Source organism: Melanerpes formicivorus, unplaced genomic scaffold, assembly GCF_026170545.1.
Source record: "Melanerpes formicivorus ecotype bairdi unplaced genomic scaffold, bMelFor1.0.p_v2 SCAF_1, whole genome shotgun sequence".
Classification (NCBI taxonomy): domain Eukaryota; kingdom Metazoa; phylum Chordata; class Aves; order Piciformes; family Picidae; genus Melanerpes; species Melanerpes formicivorus.
The window spans coordinates 23,870,976-23,884,810 of record NW_027142353.1 but is presented as its reverse complement, the minus strand read 5'-3'; the positions used below and the strand labels follow the sequence as shown (position 1 = coordinate 23,884,810).

Here is a 13,835-nt window from a genome sequence, read left to right as displayed (position 1 = left end):
TCTAACAAAAAGAATTAAAAGGTAAACATGCACACATCACAGAGGATAGCTAAGTGCTCCCAAGCCTCAAGCAACCTTGCTACTGACTGTATATGCCACTCTGCATGCAAGCACAGGAATAGTTTCAAGTACACAGTCAAATTCTCTCTCCTTTTTCAAAGCTATAGGCCCAGCGCAGACCAATCTGCCCACAGGCTGCCAGAGCAGAGTACAAGGGAAAGGGGACACTTTCTTGCAGGTATGAAACGAGGCATGGACAAAGCTAGAAGTTCCTCGTTCTCCCACCACCAGCTGCAATCATCCTAACCTGTGTTGCATCTGAAGTCCCTCTGAAATCTCAGTCTTACTACACACATATTAGTTCTGCTTTGGATCCACCACAGGAAAAAACCAGAGATCCTCAGCTTTGAGATGGTACTGGATTTGTAAAGTAGCTTGTTGTCCGTTTCATACAAACTTCATGTCTAATGAAGTGCCAACCAAAGAAAATCAGAGCTTGAGGAATGTTATGTAAATGTGAGAAAAGCACCATATAACAGAATTCTAGTTGCTAAGTGATCATTATTAGTAAAGGCATCATTTCCTTAGTCTTTAAAACTCCCACCAAACTGCCTACATTCATGAAAACTGAGCTTTTGGAAATAAGTATCTCCTCCTACCCCCTCATACTGCACCCACACACCAGTTTTCTTTCCCACTCATTTCTGCTTGTCCATGAGAAAACAAATCATTATACTTGCTTGAATGTGGTGTCCTCTAAAATAGCAGGGACAACAGCTTACATTTCGTTAAAACTGTTCACAGTCTGTGTCTGTTTCCGCTGGGATCACGTTTCAGACAATTTTCTGAAGACCCCAGAGAATTACAAGCTTGATTTAATTTTTAAATTAAGCCTGAAACACAACAGAAAATGATAGCCCTACACCACATTCTGTGGAGAATGAGGTGGTTATGTGCTTGACCCTTTAAGGGGCTGATAAATCTCATATACAAGTTGTTCTCATGATAAATCCCTACTCTTATGTCACCAATGTGCTGTTGCTGCACATACAAAGCATGGCAAACAAAAGACAATGCCACCAGCATGAAGACACGATGCAAATAGCATTTGCTTAACTCAGAGGTATCCATGGCCAAGCATTCAAATCCTAGACTAGCTCAGTTGCAAGCAGCAAAACACATGCTACTTTCTGAGGGTCAGCGAATACGTGACATGTTCTGCTTTCTTTATTAATTTCCTTATTATCCAATCTGGTTCATTCTGTGATTCTGTAGTATTAGCAGTTTCTCTTGAAGTCAGAACTTGGAATGTCAAAGACCTTTCTCTGGAGAAAGCTCCCAGGAAAGCGATTCTGTTCAGTGACCATCTAACAGGAGAACATGCTTTACTCTGCTTAGAGGACACAGGTCTCCAAGAGATCACCTGGGTCACTTCATCTCACCAGCTTACTGACAAACATACAATAGGTGTCCAGTTTCAAAGGGCTCACAGAACATCTACTCTTCGAGTTCCTTGTCTTCCTCCTCCCTCCCAGCCCCAGTTTGCTGCAGATCAAAAGCATTTTGCAATAACCCACAAAAACCCTCAAGACTTGTAGCTTCAGTGTTTAGCCCTTTGTCATAACACTCACGGGGTGAGAAAGCCATGGCTGAGGTTTCCTAAGGCTCAAAACCCCTTTCCCTACTGTCTGCCTACAGAGACAGAGGGCACTGTCAGTGCCCTGTGCCTGCAGAATTTGTTGAACAGAAGTGCAAGAGAAGAGAGAACCTTTAAGAAAGAAGAGGTAAATTCTCTTCCGACCTATCTGGATTCTGTTCCTGTGTGACCTGTGATAGATTCTATGGTCCTGTTCTGGCAGGAGGGTTGGATTTGATGATCTTCGAAGGTCTCTTCCAACCCCTAACATCCTATGATGATCCTATGCCCCATTTGGGATTCAATTTTGTTAAGTATGCTGAATGTTAACCATGCTGAATACTTTCTAATGAAGTTGTTATAGATTTACCCAGCAGGGTAATTTTGTTAGACATAGCACTTAACTACAACCTGCATCTTGAAAGGAGCACTGTATTAATATTTGAAGTAGATGTACATTTTAGGATGATTAAACCTGGTATCTATTCTGAAGCTCCTGCAAAGCCTCAACAGTGCACACAGGTGGTTGTCTTCAATATTCATTTTACAGACATCCTTGTCATGTACAAAAACCCTTTCTATGCAGCTTCCATAGTAATTGTTGTACAGTCCAGTCCTGAATCAGTGAAGCATATTGCCTCTGGAAGCCATCTGAAACACAAGAATTTAAAAGTTCAACAGCTAAAAAACCACGAGGATGTAGCCCAGAGATCCCTACAGGAGGTATAAAGACAGACAAGAGGGCTGTGTGGCACTAGCCGGGCCCAAAACATGAAATGCCATACGACATCAACATTGCTCAATTCTCTACCCTACAACTGTGCCTTTATTAGGCATGTGCCCTAGCATATTCCCTGATTTTTTTCCCTCTCCTCTCCTTCTTAAATGACGTGTAGTTTTGTTCAGAATGGTACTCTTTATTTTTCAATAAGGTAACCAAACTCGTACTGGGTAAGTCCATGTAATAAACACAGACTACTCTATTGAGCTTATTTTGATTGTTATGCTCCCCAAACTATAAAAGCTGCATATGTACCAATAAACTCTGAGAAGCATTTGAAGATTTTAATAAAGAAGCAAGCTACAGAAGATCTTTTAGAAAATACATTTATGTTTTGTTTATTTGCTTTCCTAGCCTTTATTATTCACATTCTTAGTTCTCTGAACTAAGACTGGCTTTAAAAATGAAATTGAGGGTTCGCAACAGCAAATCTATTGCCAAGTCTATCAAGATAAAGTTTTATGTTCTTTTTTCAAGGTTTTTGGCTAAAAATATCTTTAAACAAACCCTTCTGGCCAGTAGATTACATACACTTATGTCTCCTTTCTTTTGCAGATACAAAAAGAACGAGAAGGCGGAAAAAAACCAACAAAACAACAACCAAACAAAACCAACCCACACAGCTATACAGACAACGCAGCTGGCGAATTTGAGAGTCCAGCCCTAGTGAAATACAAAAAGTAAATAAACACCGCCAGCGGGAGAAACATCCTATTTTACAGTCCGTGTGATTAACCATTGCAGGCAACACCAGCCAACAAGACCCCGTATCTACAGCAAGCATCTTCACACGAGAGGACCGCTTTGTTTCTGTAACTCCGGGATGCTTAATTAACCTACCAGAAACCCAACAGCACAATCCCCGCTCGCATCACTACCTCGCAGAGCAGGCTGCGGCGGGGCAGCCCCAGCCGCCCCCCACCAGTCAGGAGAGGGCATCCCGTGGCGCCCACTACAGCGGTTTATTCATCTATTCGTTTCCAAGCAGGTTGCCTTTGTTTCCCTCCCTCCCCTAGCCCGGACCTATCGCCACCCAAACTGAGGAGGGGGGAAAACGGAAGAAAGAAATTAAGAAAGAGAACCCTCTCACACACAAGAACCCCACCGACGAATCGGGATGCCCAGCGGTGAAGCCCCACTACGGGCTGCCGGTCAGGCGAGCCCCTGGCTGCCGGCGGCACGGGGCGCGCCCGCACACCCATGCCCCTTACCCGGCTGGCGCGAACCCGGCCCGGTTGGCTGGCTGTCCTCCTGCCCAGGGGCTCCTCACCCTCTGCCCGCGGGGAAGCGCTCCCCTTGGCAAGATGGAGGCGCTCTCCCCGGGGCGAGCAGAGACCGGGCGGGCGGGGCGGTGCTGCCCGCGGGCCACGAGGCGCCCGCCTGCACTCTCCTCGGAGCCCTGCCCGGAGAACCAGGTGGCCACTGCCGCTCAGCACCTCACCCGGGCTAGTGGGGCAACACCTCCGCCGGGCGCCAGCAGGATGGCAGGCAGCGCGGGGGTGGCGCCGCGGGGCCCCGCCCGCAGCCGGGGGGTGTGGAGAGAGGGGCTGCCTTTTGTCAGGGCCCCGCTTCTCTCTCCAGCACCGGCACCCCCACGCCCCATGCGTGCTCCCCGAGAGAGATGGCCACAAGGTCCTTTGTGTGGCGGGGCGGGGAAGGGGAGCGAAGCGGAGCGCTCCTCCCTGACCCGGGCCCGCCGGCCGCGCTTCCTTCAAGCACCTGTAACGCCTCGCCCGCCCCGCCGCCAGCTGCCGGCCTCTGCCCGGGCGACCCCCCGGGCTGCCAAGAGGGGACGGGGTGACCTGCGAGAACCCCCGCTTCAGCGGGGTCCCAACGGCCGCGCGGACAAGGCTGAGGTGAGGCCGGCGGCAAGGCTTCACTTCGCGCCACGCCCGGCTGGCCCGTTAGCGGCGTGTTTGAAGTGGAGCGGTCAACTTGAGGGCTGAATTGCGCTCGCCCTTCACGACCACCACGCTGTGGCCGAGTGGCCGGTTTGGGGGCGTGTGAGGAGGCGGCTGGGTCGGCTTTGCTGTGAGGACCGGTGGAGCAGCTGCTTCAAAAGCTGGTGAGACGCCGCCACCGCCTCCCAGCAAGGAGCCCGGCCTCCCAAGGGCGGGTGTTTACCAGGTAGGAAGAAGAAATGGGGGAGTTAGGGTCTTTCAAGTTGCCTTTTTCTCGGGAAAAAAAGAATTCTTTGCAGGAAAACTGTTACTGCCTGCAGGAGTACTGCCTTGTCTTGGGACAGCTATGGTAATGCCACAGAGGTGTACCCTTGTTGTGCCGTGCAAAAGTTTTTGATTCTGACCGTTCCTGGTATTTCAGCGTTCAGCTTACAGTTTTTAATTTTGCTTTTATAGGAATGAGTGTATGAAGATAACAGCACTTTGTGTTTACATTTTGATCAGACAATTGAGCAGCTGGAGGTGGATTTGTTTTTCTGTTACAAAGAAAAAGAAAAGCCAACAAACCAACCAACTACATGTATTTGTTTTCTTTTCCAGGTATATCCCTAAACAGCAAAAATCCTGCCTATAAGCAAAAGAATTTGCAGTGTGTGCTTCCACGTGCTGAGTGTATAAACACGTGGCAAACAGGTGCTGCAGACTGTGTGTGTGCACCAAGGGAAGTAACCAAGATGTGTGTGTGTGTGACTCCAACTAATCCCAGACTTTTCGAATCCCTTCTTCACAGCAGTCTTCCATGCTACTCTCTACATTCCTGCTGCAACAGTGGTGGGTGTTTACAGTTGTGATAACCAAATTGCTTGTTTCAGGAACTAAAATTTTCAGGAATTTCGACAAAGGAGGGTTACTGTGTAATTTCTTGGCACTTTCTCTTTCTTAGAATCATAGAAATATTTATGTTGGAAAAGACCTTTTAAGATCATCAAGTTCGAATGTTAACCTAACAGTTAACCTAACCATCAAATTCAGCTGTTAACCTAACATTGCCAAATCCACCATTAAACCATGTCCCTAAAGTGCTACATCTATGTGTCCTAAATACCTCAAGGGATAGTGATTCAACTTCCCTGGAAGCCTGTTCCTGTGTCTTATGACCTTTTTGATGAAAATGTTTTTCCTAATGAAAAAATGTGAAGGACTATGTAAAATGTTAAGCATGAATTGAAATTGCTAATGCAATTCAGGTAACAAAATCCCTTCCAGCTCATCGATATGTCTACCTCAAAGTCATCCGATTTTTGGAAATGCATCAGGTGACAGAGATATGCTGTGTACACTTGTCTCCTTAATAACCTGAAATGCTCTTTCTTAAAGCCTGGTGACCCAAAGATAGAGGCTTATAGTAACAAGGTTTCAGTGTCAACTTCTTTTATCAGCTTAAACCAAAATGTGGGTCAAACAGAACCTGAGGTGTGGATAGGTAATCAAGCTGCCTTCGCAGCAGCCATGCTGTTCTCTATGAGTATGTCACAGAAAAGAGTGACCCTGTGGCACTTCAATGCAAACCTGGGTGCTCTGCAGAAAGCGCAGATTCAGAAAAATCACTGGGTGTTTGGTGTTTGTTTGTGTGGGTGTTGAGTACCTCACAAGAATATTTTCAGTGTTGGCTGCAAAGATCTGGTTGGTTGTCCAGGGAAAAGGGCCAATTAATGATGACATGAAAGAGCTACTTTAATTTGAAGACACTGTCAAAAAATAGCTTTGAAAAGAATCTCTGAAGCACAAGGGAGGCATTGATAAAGTAATTCAGGTTTTAATTCTGTTTTGTGTTGCAGGCACTTTTTAATCTCTACCCCTATAGTTTGCCCTATGACAGTGAACTGAACTAGGGTTCAAGTTTAAGCTGTGGCACATGGTCAACCTCTGTAGTGTTTCCTTGGGTTTAGTGGTGTTCCTAGCATGGCTCAGTTCTAGCAAGCTATCTATCAGTCTCTGAAACAACTTGAAGCACAGCTCATGGTTCAGTGTGGGCCAGGGGCCATTTCCAGTAGATACTCTGCATGTAGCTGACCCATTTCAGGAGATAAGAGAATTTAGTTGTGCATATGCAAGCCACAGTGTGCCAGCTGGTTCCCATGCCGAAGGACAGTTCCTGAGCTGCTTTAATTGCTAGCAGAAACAAGAGGGGTTTGACTTTTGTGATCCCCACTGTGTTCTGATTCAAACAAGAGCCTTAGGCACTGGTTAGTTTCAAGCAATGAGAAGTCAGACAAGAATACCTGAACTTTTTTGGACCACTGAGAATTTCTGCAGAAATTTTTGCTCAAAAGAAGGTATGATTGCATTGGCTAGTAGTATCAGAGTTCACAGAAGAAATGTATCTCATTACAAATAGCCTTTGTTTTGTTTCCTCACAAAAGCTATTTCTTTTGCATTCACTAAAGTATACTCACAAACATTAGCTTTCATAAGAATGTAATATTCAATGGAAAATACTTAATTTCTAGCTTAGCAAAAAAGCTGGAGTGAATTTCATCAAGGAAGCGGTTACATTTGGAGCAGATGTCAAGATCAGATGGCATTTAGGAGTGCTGAAGAAATCTATAAAGAAATCGAGTAAACCACTAGTCCAAATGTGTGCTTTCGCATTACGACAGCTAAAGGTAAAAGTGAATTGGAATGAGGTTGAGGTATCTTAAGATATCTGTCTTAAATAGAGGGAGTAGGATGGGATTCACAGGAATTGTAAACCAACAAATTATTAGGGCTTTGGCAAAAACTCTGCCATGGATCACCTCCTTCAAATGCATGTATGTTGTATGCCGGTGCCCTGTCAGTGTGAAAGTGCTATAAATAAATATGGGCATAGTTTTGCTGATGGTTTTGGTTTTTTAAGTATCTTTTCAGCTCAAACAAAAGCTGGAATGAGAAAGCCCAGAAGGATCTGAACATTCCTGAGGTGCTGGACATGCTCATCTGTTGCACAGACATTGCAGACTATGGACAGACTCTGCAAGGTGTGTGAGGCTTGCTGGCATTCCTGCGCTTTGGGAAGAGAGGTGACTATTTTCAGTGAAGGGCCTTTAGTTCAAGGTGTTAATGTCTCTTGATCTAATGCCCTGTGCCTGCCACCAAAGTTACCCAAAATAATCCTCTAGAATACACATTTGCTTTAAATTGTAGGGAGTAATAGTTGTTGTACAAAGGCATGTGCCCTGCACAGTCTGGTGTGATTCTACATGCATGCATTTCCAACGAGAGCAGAAGTAACTACGGTGCTACAGGAAGGAGTTACCCTAGTGTGAGTTGTAAATGTTTCTGTCCGTTAGGAAGTCTGGAGTGGGCTACAAAATGGCAACATGTTGGCTTTCAGGGAGAGATTACATGACTTGTGCCTGTCCAATATCTGAGGCCTTTCTTTACTGAGCAACTAGGCTAAGCCATGTCTTTTGCTGTATCAGAAACTGTCTGCAAAATCATAGTAATCTACTGAGAACAAACCTGCAGAAAACTAAACCTCCAGACTGTTATTTGGAGAAGGTCTCCAGAATACATTAGGAAGATTTCTGAAGCTTGATGAGAATAAAATTTCCACAGGGAAAAGGAAATTCAACTTTTTTTTTTTTAAATTAGACAACAATTATATTTCTCATCATTGTGGCAGTAATTAGTGACTGTTAGAAACCCATTTTGATTAAAACAAGGGCAGTCTGAAAAAAAAATAATCAGAGCAACTGAAATGTGTGTAATAAAACACTGGATGAAAGATTTATTAGTGGCAAATAAAATGGAAATGTGATAAACTGGGAAGAGTCTAGATTTGAAAGAATCCTATTGGCAGGCTACACCATTCCACGTTTTTGCAAGATGTGAGCAAAATACGTTACCAGAATATGTAGCCTGTCTTCCTATTACGCTGTGAACATTAACAAACATGACTCACAGGCTCAGGGGACACTGTGCAATCAAACTCTGCTTTCTGATGGTGTAAAAGTATCTCCAGAAATTCCTCCTCCTCTGGTATGAAATATTTACCTTAACACAAATCCTAAGAACTCACTATAAATAACAGCAGCCTCCTCATAAATAATAGAAAGGCTCTTGATTTCAGGGTCATTCTGTGGCTGAAAATTCAAGCAGAATGTGCTAGAAATACCAGTGTAGCCTATCACAGTCCTTTTAGCCTATAGTAAGTTAGATTTTATTGAAAGGGCACTGCTGAAGATTGAGGTTGTTATGGCTGGATGATCTTTTTGTGCCCAGAGTTCTTGATGAAATGCAGGATGACTGCCCTAACAAATGGGAATGTATTGAAAGGAACTGGCTTAAGGAAGAATCAAATGGACAAGATGCTCAAATGTGTCTGTCAAATAGAAAGAAAAATAATGAGCTACAAGGAAAAAGAAATGTGCACACCAACTGCTCTTTGATGCCCTTCTTGGGCTCATTTTGATCAAAAAAATGTATACAGGCTTGGGCTTTAAAACCCAGATGGTAGGATGGGAGACCTCCTAGAGTCACAACCCAAGTGAAGACACATGGAGTTACAAAGTCAGTCATTATAAAACTTCTACCATTTGTTGCCATGATTCCCTGAGCTAGTCACTGGAACAAAAGTGAAGATACATTCTAATCTTGTAAGATGTACGAGGAATGAATAAACCAGGAAGAACAATGCCTCCAAGGAATCAGCTGCTAAAGGGGAATCCTTTGGTGGGACTTTCCTTTCGGAAGTTACTAGGAAATCTGTGGCAATAAGTTCAGGCCTGGACTGAGAGAACCGGTAGCTTATGTATGTGGAGGAAAACTCGTAATTTATGTTACTCTACAAAGGCAGGTTAATAACTCTGAACTCTTCTGAAATCCAGACATGGTTTTTCTGTGCTTTTTCATCCTAATTAAATCATCACTGTGTGAAAAGTGCCAGCAGTGCATGGCAGGCAGTGGTCCTGCAGCTGGGGCTTGCCATACCTTCCCTGAGTAGCAAAGCTTCCAGAAAGGGCCTGAAAGGGGTGGATATGGCTCTGAACAACACAATTTCAAATTCTTGTCACAAGACAGAAGATGGTTTCCTACAGACATTGGAAAATCTACAAGAGAAGCATCTCCCTGTATGCTGATTTAGCAAATATTTGAGATTTCTAGCAAATTCATACTGGAAGCGGCCATGGAAAATCTGTCCTGTTGTTTATCTCAGTGGCTGGCACAGAGTCAGAGTCTTCCAACTTCTGGTGCCTCTAAAGCAAATATGATGTGGAGCATGTGATTCTTTTTCCTCTCCTCCCTTCCTTCCTTCCAGGGTTAGAAGACTTAAGCCAGGTGCCCCATTAGCAGTTCCACAGTAATTAAAAGTGTTGAGAGGACAGGGAAGTCTGCCTGTACCCCCCAGCGTGGAAAACATCTAAATGGAAGAAGGAAGATTCCCTGGCTAGAGACCTGGACTTTAAAGATACTTAGGTCCTACAAACCCCCACAGCTTCAAGCTGTAAGGTCCAGACCTTGTCAACCAAATAAGATTAGTCCTAATCTGTGTATTTGGGACATGGCCACAAGCAACAAAAATCATGTGGGAGGACAAAGCTGCAAGCCCATCCTGTTAATGACTTGTGCAAGAGTCCCAAATTCTGCCTTCAGTATTCATGTTTCAAATTATGCACATCTCTCTGTCTACATTGTCATAGGGACAGAAGGCATCAGGAGTATTTTATCTATTCTTTCTTGTGCATGGTGCAAAACATCCTTTGCCATGTGTTTCTCTTTCCCTCCTAGTTCATTTTTTCCTTGGCTTTCCCAAGAGTTTGAAAAAGATCTGGAATTGTTAACAGAGTTGACTGTGCCTGTTACATCTGGTACCATTAGAGAGTAAATACTTTAATGTCTGGCAAATACAATACTTGCTAAAGGACACAGGATGAATGTCATGATTCAAAATTTGTTGTAGGTACGATTTCTTCTTGTTGTCAGTGTACTTCCAACAGAGAATCTTCTGCTGCCTGTAATGGGAGCTTACACACCAGCACTGTACACACAGCTGTAGGGGCCTGTGCCTGAACCTCATGCTTGGCTTCTTGGACCACATGTTGATGCTGAGTTTTTCAAATACAGAGCTCCCACTTAATTCCTGCCTTGGCTTATGCAGCAACTCAGGCAGAGAGGGAAAGGAGAGTGGAAAGGTTCCTTAGACTAGAAACATAGTGTGCTTTGGTTTGCAGCATGTAAGGGATTTCAAAGTCACACATGCTGTTTTTTCTGTGGGAAGCACTATCTGCAGAGCAGGGTTGGGGGCTGTGTACCATGAAAGAGCTGAAAAGCAATAGTTAAGGAAAGAAATAGTTTCAGATGAAACTTATAAATAAATAAATAGATATATTAGTAAAGAAGAGCATGTTAGTTTTGACTACATGCAGTGCAGTGGTAGAGAATAAATGGATTTGCAATCCATCAATCCTATTAGAAAAGCGGTGTAAGGTGCAGTAAGGTGAAAGATCTGTAAAACAGTAATGAGCAAGATGAGGCAAATATTCAGAATAGACATTCATCAGGCAAAAGTCACTCCCTCTGAGAGGATACCTGAAGTCTGCTGGGGAGCAGTGACAATTTTTTTAAGGCTACTCTAATACTTACTTAACTCCCAAGCCAATATATTTTAATATAACATCTGTATTGTCCACAAATGGATGAGAAAGCACATCAGTGACATGGGATCAGTGACATCAGTATCATGGGATTTATAGTGCATAGCAGCAGCAGTCTGGGTTTTTTTGCACAACATGCACTTTCCTCCCTAAATCAGCAGAATTCCAAGTGTAGCGTCTTGGCTCAACACCTGGTTATAAAATTAATTACAATAAATCAGAACTGGTAAATGTGCATCTCTGCAAAATGTAAGGGGAAAGTAAACCTTCATAAACTGCTGTGGTTAAGTTAAAAGGGTGGTTGTAGGTTAACCTCATGAAAAACATGAGTGTCTTCTAGAACCTGATTATTTACTGTTCTAAACCAGCAACAGCTTTTAAACAATGAGGAAGAGTGGAGCCTTCTCAAGCAGACTAATTACCAGTAAAATTAAGATAATCTCTCAACTTTATATATTTTAATGTTCACACACATTTGGAAATAAGGAATGGGCAGATGATTCTTATGAGCTACATCTGAAAACATGAGATGCCAAAGCATGAGTATTATTCAGATAGGCTACGATGGGAAGATTCATGGGCTCAGGATAGTGGCATAGTACCCACAGTCACTTGAAGGATATAATCATGATTGATGCAGATCCAGATCAAGTATGAGGGAAATGTGCCTTTCAGATACAGGCAAGGATTTCCTTGGGCAGTGGGTGTGTATGTGTTAGAATTTAAATGGCTATTTGCTGTTACCTTCACATTTTTGGGTATATATAAAAATGGATCTTTTGCCTTACAAATACTATTGCTTTAAAAAAATTTCTTCCTGGAGACCCTCAAGTAGGTGAATGATCAGAGATAGTCTGCAATAAACTCAAGATGGTTAAAAGTACATTTTCCCAGTACTCCCAAACCACCACAGAATCACAGAATGTTGGCGGCTGGAAGGGACCTCAAAAGATCATCTAGTCGAATGCACCTGCCAGAGCAGGATCACCTATACCAGATCACACAGAAACACATCCAGGCAGGTCTTGAATATCTCCAGAGAAAGAGACTCCACAACCCCTCTGGGCAGCTTGTTCCAATGTTCTGTCACCCTCACAGTGAAATTTTTTTTCCTCATGTTTAGCTAGAACATCCTGTGCCTCAGCTTCCACCATTTGCCTCTTGTCCTGTCATTCAGCATCACTGAGAAGAGCTTGACTCCATCTTCTTAGTACTCACCATGTACCCTTTTGGAGCAACTAACATAAATGGTCCCTATAGAGAGAGGGTTAACTTCCAAAACAAGTACCATTTTACTGGAGAACAGATGAGGCAACTGGGAAAAGCGAGAGAGCTGTATACATAAGGACAGCATGAGAGATTATCCACGGTTTGAAACTCGGACAGACCAGGGTTGTGGTCTTTTTTGTGCACGTTCAAGTATTTCTTATCTGGAAGTAACCAAGGAAGTTACCATTGAGGTGGTGACCATATTGCTTCAGATCTGCTCTTATACCTGCTGAATGTTCCTCTTGGACAGCATGAGAAATCTCATTACACTGTATACTTTGCTCAAAGGTGGAAGGCATTGCTGCTTCCCTTCAGAATGAAGCATGAGGTGTGTAGATAAGAGTTCTGCAGGAAAGGGAGCTACCCCAGTATGACAGGTAGTAGATGAGAGGCATGAAAAGCGGAGGAGATGTAAACATATGTATCTCATTTCCTGCCTGGAGTTGAGGAGATGGACAATTTTCAATTCACACATCTTTTTTTGCATGTACACATTTTTTACTTACCCAAATGCACGTGCCCAACTAGCCCGCTCTTAACTGTGTACGTTCACTTACAAGTTCTTCCTGTTGGCTGGTCAGTGTAGTTGCTGTTCTCCAAATACCCTCATACTCCTCGTTATCCCTCAGGCAGCACATCAGACTGCCTACAGTGCAGCATTGCTGTGGCCACCTTTAAGTATTGCATACAGTTTTGAGCCTCATAGTGTAAGGATAGGAAAATATTAGAATGTGCCTAGAGGAGGGCAAAAACAGTGGTGAGAGGATTAGAGGGCATGACTTGTGAAGAACAGCTGAGGAGACTGTTATATATATGTGTTTTTTGAAAGTTTAGAGGGCCTCTTCTCTGAAGGATAACCTCACTGCTGTCTACAACTAGCGCACGAAGAGGAGAAGGCGGTACTGATCCCACTGGTGCCTGGTGGTAGGACACAGGGGAATGCCTTCAAGTTGTATCAGTAGAAGTTCCATGGGTACGTGACAGACTAGGAGTCAGATTTGTTAAGTTTTATGGCAACAAAAGAAGGTCAGAGATGTTAAAAAACCCCACAAAACAGAAACCCAAACCCTACCCCCTTAATATTCTTGAAAAGGCTGTAGTGGGACTTACTATTTATGTCAGCTGTATCAGCCAGCACTGGTACTATGAGTTATGGAACCATCTTTTTAATTGCTGCTTCACTGTGTAAGGGTAGCAAAAGACTGTAAATTTGGTACAAAGATTTCACCTAAACAGCTTGAGAATTAAAATCTCATTTTAGTAAAGATACTCTCCCAAGTTTTACCTTATGGTTGTAGAGAGCATTTGAGCTGCTAATAAAAGGTCCTAGCAGAACATGTAGCTAGAAGATGAAAATAATTGTAAAGCAGTGAGTAATGTGTCAGGGCAGGGGGTGAAGTTGGTCAGCTTTATTTTAGTGTAAAGTGGTAATGCTGTGGCTTTTTTGTTCCTTGTTTTGCTGTTTTCAGAATGGAAAACAGAAGTAACTGAATAGAATACTTGTTTAGATAAAGAAAATCTATGTGTAGGATGGGAACAAACTGTAAACATACACACCTGAAAAAAGATTTTAAACAAAGTCCCAGACCTCCAACAACTCAGTGTTGCAG

At 43.4% G+C, this 13,835-nt stretch overlaps 1 protein-coding gene across 7 annotated transcripts in view; it reads right to left on the bottom strand.

Moving 5' to 3' along the window:
• Nucleotides 1-3,699, bottom strand: part of MCF2L (MCF.2 cell line derived transforming sequence like) — a 202,446-nt gene extending 198,747 nt beyond the window's left edge. The window contains exon 1 of one of the 7 annotated variants that reach the window (XR_010987205.1): nt 3,629-3,698. The gene's annotated coding sequence lies outside the window, so the exon portion shown is untranslated. Of the gene's footprint in view, nt 1-3,628 lie in introns of all 7 variants that reach the window. The other 6 variants (XM_068136898.1, XM_068136928.1, XM_068136833.1 and 3 more) reach the window with 6 other exon arrangements.
• Between the last annotated feature and the right edge of the window lie 10,136 nt (nt 3,700-13,835).